General features: G+C 34.6%; 1 pseudogene; it reads left to right on the top strand.

Annotated features, from left to right (window-relative positions):
* Window positions 1–1,717: 1,717 nt before the first annotated feature.
* Window positions 1,718–2,074, top strand: LOC150069555 (large ribosomal subunit protein eL42-like; annotated as a pseudogene).
* Window positions 2,075–6,580: the final 4,506 nt, after the last annotated feature.

The following is a 6,580-nucleotide window of genomic DNA, read 5'->3' as shown; positions in this document are numbered from 1 at the left end:
AGGACAGTGCTCAATCCTTTAGTTCAAGCCCCAGGATTGGGAAAAAAAAAATAAGTGATCTATAGGGAAAAACCCAAAGTAGCAAATAGGATAAAAAGCAGAGCTACAATGAAAGAAGCCCATCTACACAATAATTAGTAAAATAGTTTCTATTGAAATTTGATAAGAGAAAAATCTAATAAACTATCAGCAATCTTTACTGCCTGGTCTACAGTGTAGGATGGAGAGACTTTTGAATGTAAAATGCCAGAGAGCTTAGAATAGAGAGAAGACATCTGAGAAGGAGCACAGAACTCTTCTTTAATGAGTTATAGAAGAATATCAGTAGGCTTTCATGTGAGACTTTCCACAATCAAGGGCAGTATGAGAATCATTGATTTGTTTCTCTAAACTAATCTGATTGCTTTTTAAAGACTCATAAAATAAAATTACCAACTGGGAGAAAATGGAGAGAGTGACATTCTTCCGGAAAAAAAAAATGTACTTATTACCTGATTCGTGTAACTATAACCCCTGTATATCACTTTCTCAATAAAAAAAAAATAAAGAAAACTACCAACGTGGAGATTCTGTCTTTGATGATTTTTGAATATGCTTTTAGATGCTTTAGTATAATCTCAATTATTCCTCTACTGCACGTATCTGAATATTCACAGATCATAACGATTCTTCTAAATAATATGACCAACTACAAAGGCTTTGAATCTAGACCAGAAGAAGAGAAAAGCATCTGGCTCTTTCTGTCATAACACATATGCCTTGGAGCTTTGAGTCACCATATAAGAATTCTCTAGCCCCTAAACCACTGTGTTGCAGTAACACAAGGAATACATAAAGTGACAGAGCTGAGTGAGAAGGCCAATAGCAATCCTGTTTTGAATATCCTTAGCCCAGAAGCAAGAGGTGAGTGAGCAAGCTATCAGGTGACTTGGGGCTGGGTCATTGTGTGACTCTTCCAACATGTGAGGTGCTGAGTTACAATCACCCATCTGAGTCCAGTTAATCCCAGATACAAGGTTTATATCTAGATAGACTGACTCCTATTGGGCCCAAGTACGTGAATAGGTTCTACATTCCATTTAAAAGGGACTAACCAATGATATGCTTTAAAAAGCAAGGCATCACCATTTATTGTGTAACAAAAACACAATTTCCTGACAAAGCAAATACGGGATTATGGTGTAAGGGGGTAAAAACTTAGTATGCAGGCATACTACAAAGGCAGGCAGAAGTTGCTATACTTACATCTAGTAAAAAGCACTTTAAACTAAAATTAGAAGATGCAAAAAGGAAAATCAATCAAAAGGATATAACAGTATTTAACATACATGTACCAATATGGGTGCAGCTAACTATATGAAGCAAACACTGCTGGACTTAAAAGCACAAATAGTCTTCAACACAAAGATTGTGGAAGACCACAATACCCCATTCTCAATGATAGATAACAGAACCAGACAAAAACTTACCAAAGTAACCTCGGAATTAAATGGAGTTACCTGAAACTATCAGAGTATTTCACTCAGCAGTTGTACAATACATATTCTTCTCAGAAGCCAAATAGAACTTTTTCTGAAATTAATTATATTTTAGGACACAAAATAAGTCTTAGGGACAATAATAAATTTTAAGCAATTCTCTGTATTCTGTTAGACCATGATGGAATAAAATCGGAACTTAAGCTTTTTTTTGGCACTGTTGCAGGCTTCATGCAATCATGGTTAATGTTCCCCAAACCCACCTGACTTTCTGTAAGAAGTGTGGCAAGCACCAGCCTCACAAACTAACACAGTTCAAGAAGGGCAACAATTCTCTTTATGCCCAGGGAAAACATCTTTATGACAGAAAACAGAATGGCTATGGTGGTCAGACTAAGCCAGTTTTCCGGAAAAAAGCTAAGACCTCAAAGAAGATTGTACTGAGACTTGAATGCTTTGAGCCAAACTGTAGATCTGAGAGAATGCTAACTATTAAGAGATGCAAACATTTTGAACTGGGTGGAGATAAGTAGAGAAAGGGGCAGGTGATCCAGTTCTTAGTCGCAACTTTTATTATGAAGACAGTACCACCGTGATGTCTAAGTTCTAACTTTTGTTATGAAGACAATAAATTATTGAGGTCAAATTCAAAAAAAAATCAGAACTTAACATGCAATGAGATTAAAGCAATTATATAATCTTCCAGGAAATAAAAAATAGTACCTAATAGATGCTCTCCTAACATCTACCAATTAAAAAAAAACTAAAATACTCTAAAACTTTTGATTACATAGAAAGAAAGCTGCCCAATTAATTATATGAAACCTACACTATATTCATGATAAAAAATTCACAAGCACACAACAAACTGAAAAAATTCTAAATCATTCTCTCTAATCAACATAGACACAAAAGGACTCAATAAAATTCAAACAAATAAACTTCAACAATACATTAAAAAGACTATGTACCATGATTAAGTTGCTTTTATTGAAAGGATGTAAGAAGAATTTAACATATATAAGTCAATAAATATAATAAAGCACATAAATAGTGTAAAGGATCAATGTTCAAGAAGTAATGTCCCCTCAGTTGATGAGTGGATCAACAAGGTGTGGTATTTATACACATTGGAATTCTATGGTGCTGTCAGAAAGAATGACATTGCCCCATTTCTAAGAAAATGGAAAGACTTAGAAAAAAATCATATTAAATGAAGTAAGTCAGACTCAAAGGAACTTAGGCTCAATGGTTTCCCTCATTTTTCATAATCAGTAGAAACCTTGGGCTCTCCTAGCAAAGATTTACAATAGAACAAAACCTAGATACATAAGGCCATATATAATGACACTAAGTGAAAGGACCTCCAGGATATAGAAACAAAAGCCATATAACCAGCGATTGTTGTCCTTAATGTACTGTGTTATCTCTCATCTATTTTGCTGTCCCTTGGTTATCTCATATTGTTACAGTATTGCACCTGGTTATCTGAGTTATATATGAGTATTTGGTTATTTGAAGTCAGATAGGGAAGGGAGGAAAACAAGATGAGGGGCGGGGGTGAGAGGAGGGAAATGGGGACCAAGACATGAGAAAGGGTATCAATTATCAATGTACGTGAAGTAATGCACCTTCTATCTGGTGAATATAATGTAACCCTTCTATTAATTACAATAAAAAATATATGAAAAAAACATGGGGGCCGGGAGTTTGGCCTAGTGGTAGAGTGCTTGGCTAGCATGCACGACGACCCAGGTTCAATTCCTCGGTTCTACATACATAGAAAAAAGCCAGAAATGGTGCTGAGGCTCAAGTGGTAGAGCTCTGGCCTTGAGAAAGTCCAAGGACAGTGCTCAGGCCCTGAGCTCAAGCCCATGACTGTCAAAAAAAAAAACAAAAACAAAACCGTGGTTGGCAGCAATACATTGTACATTTTATAAAACTAATAAAGAGGATATTGATGGCTCTCAACACAAAGAAATAGAAAAAAATATATGAAAAAGAAGTAATTTACCCACTACTTGATGAATGTAACTGTAAGCTCTTTATATATCACCCTAACGCCCCCCCCCCACCAAAATCACAGGATCATAGAATACGTACTGAAAAAAAATTGACAAAATTCAAGATCCTTTTTTGATAAAAGGTCTGAAGATTTAAAATATATCTACAGGAGTAGAGATAAAGGGAACATGATATCAAAAAGAGGAGGAGAGAATACAGTCAGAAATTCATTGACGACTAATGCTTGTAAAGCTAGCTACTCAGGAGGCTGAGATCTGAAGATTATGATTAGAGGCCAGCCAGAAAGGAAAGTCCATGGTCTTTGAGACTCTTATCTACAATTGACCACAAATAAATGCATACATAGACAAATATAAATAAATAAATAAGAAAGGAAGAAAGAAAGAAAGAAAGAAAGAAAGAAAGAAAGAAAGAAAGAAAGAAGGAAAGAAAATAAAGTTGAAAGCAATGCTGTGAGTCAAGAAATAGAATACTAAGCTTAAGATAAATAGCTCAGGGCCAGCTTCTGGACCTGAATTCAAGCCCCAGGACCAGCACATGCATGCATGCACACACATATGAACACATGCAAACACGCACGATTCAATGTATTTTCTATGAAAATAAGAAAAGCAAGGAATGGGGTAAGTTGGAAGAGATAGAGGAGAATTTGAAAGGGGTGACATTAATCAAGATGTATTATATAAAATTGCTGATAATTTAGATCATTTGATGTAAAATCAGGGACAAGACAAGGTCATCCACTGGCCCCACTCTTATTCAACATTTTGCTATATTCCTAACCTGAGCAATAAGACAAAAGAAAAGAAATAAAGAATTCAAATAGAGAAAGAAGAGAAATGAAAAGAAAGAGTGAAATGATTGTTATTCACATATAGTAAGATTCCATACTTAAATGATCCTAACGGTTCAATACAAACTCAAAACTCTAATAAACACTTTTAGCAACAAATTATGATATGGAAATAACACAAAGACTCAATATCTTTTCGCTCAACCAACAAGGACCAGGCTGGGAAAGAAATCAGGAAAACTACCATTCACAGTAGCTTAAAAACAAAAACAAAAAGGAAGCCACCACCACCACAACCACCACCACCAACAACAACAAAACTTCTAAGCATTAATTTAGACAAAAAAGTGAAAGACATCTATGATGAGAACTAAATTCTTAGAGAAAGAAATTGCAATGGATCTTAAAAGATGGAATAGAAGAAATAGATCTTAGAAGCACTTAGGTTGGCATTTCATTCTGAAAATCAATGTAATATTCAGATCCAAGCATGTCCATCAAAATCCCAATGCCATCCTTCACAGACACAGAAAAATATATCCAAAAATTCAGATGGAATAACATAATATCCTTAATAACAACAATAATCCTGAGTGAAAAGAATAATGCTAAAGTATGTAGGTTCCTCAAAAGACTATACATAGAGCTTCCCTATACCTAGAAAATCCACTCTTGGGAAATTATTCAGTAGAGCAGAAGCAAGGCCACAATAAAGCTACCAGCCCAACCATGTTCATTGCAACATGAATGGATCAAGAAAATACAGTATATGCACACAATGGAATTCTATGCTTCCATCAGAACGAATGACATTGTCCTAAACAGAAAGAAATAGAAAAAAAGATTTGGAAAGAATTATATTACTCAAAGCAATCCAGACCCAAAGAAACATAAGTTGCCTGGTTTCCTTCATATGTTGCAACTAGAATGTGCCTATAATTCTACCAGTAGGCACACTGGATGGTAAAAGACCAAAAAAAATTATACTGAACTGTAGATATTCACATTGTGAGACCAAAAGAGGATATTCTCAGAAGAGGATTACAAAGGCTCACTAGCTATGTTCATATGATCATTAGAACGATATTTATCAAAATGAACTCTATGAAATGGAAGCCTGAAGCTTTCTGTTATTTTGTTTAATTTTTTTTTTATTTTATCTTTTGTTGTTTTTTGTCTCCTGTACCTACTGTCTTGTATATGTTTACCTGTTTTGGGGAATGTAAGGCAGGAACAGAGAAATGGTGGGACACAGGTGAACAAATGCGTAGTGATACTCACTAGGCACGATGTTGAAATCGAACTATACAACTTGTGACTGGGGACAGGAGAGAAAACGTGGGAGAAAACACAGGAAGGGATGGGAAATCTTCACTTGATGGTCCTTTTGAAAGTTTAAATATAATAACTAATTTGAGAAGTTACCTAAACTAAGTGTAAAATTATCCTAAATGTGCAGAAAGTAAATAAACAAAAAGTGCGTAAAGCTAAAAGATTAGATTTCAATTATACTATAGAACCATAGTGACAAAAACAGCATGGTACTGAAGACTCAGAAATAAGCCACACAGTTGCAACCATCTGTTATTTGACAAAAAAAAAATCCAAAGCATAGTTTGTTCAACAAATGGTGCTGGCAAAATTAGTTATCCGTATGCAGAAGTCTGACATTCGACCTCTGTTTTTCGGGTAAATAAATCAACTTCAAAAGGATCAAAGACTTTAACATAAGATCTGAAACTCTGAAACCATTTTAGGAAAAAGAAAAACAATAGAAGATCCTATTAAAATAGGATTTTAATAGCCTAGAAAATGAGCAATAATGGACAAATTAGACATATCAAGTTAAGATGTTTCTGCATATCCAAAGAAACAATTATCAGAACCAAGAGAAATCTACTGACTAGGAAAAGATTAATAGCTAAGATATGCACCTTGCTCAAAGAAGTAAGTAACAAAATAACAAGCAATCCAATTAACAAAAGGGCAAACAAATCAAATAGATAGCTCAGGAGAAGAAATACAAATGATTAATAAATACATGAAGAAGTGATTAGTCGTAAAGGAAGCACAAATCAAATTCACACTAAGCTTTCCTATCACTCCAATCAGAATGGCTGTCATCAAGAAAACAAGCAAAAAAAATGCTATCAGAATGTAGGGGAAAAGAAACCTCACACACTGTTGTCAATAATGTAAACTACTACATTCACTATGAAAATCAGTATAGAGGTTCCTCAAAAACCTAAAAATAAATTTAAATCTAATGGTATTTTGTCATTCC

The sequence above is a fragment of the Megascapheus bottae genome, chromosome 1, assembly GCF_031878675.1.
Source record: "Megascapheus bottae isolate mThoBot1 chromosome 1, mThoBot2.hap1, whole genome shotgun sequence".
NCBI lineage: Eukaryota > Metazoa > Chordata > Mammalia > Rodentia > Geomyidae > Megascapheus > Megascapheus bottae.
The sequence above is the reverse complement of the archived record's forward strand: the minus strand, read 5'-3'. Positions and strand labels throughout refer to the sequence as shown.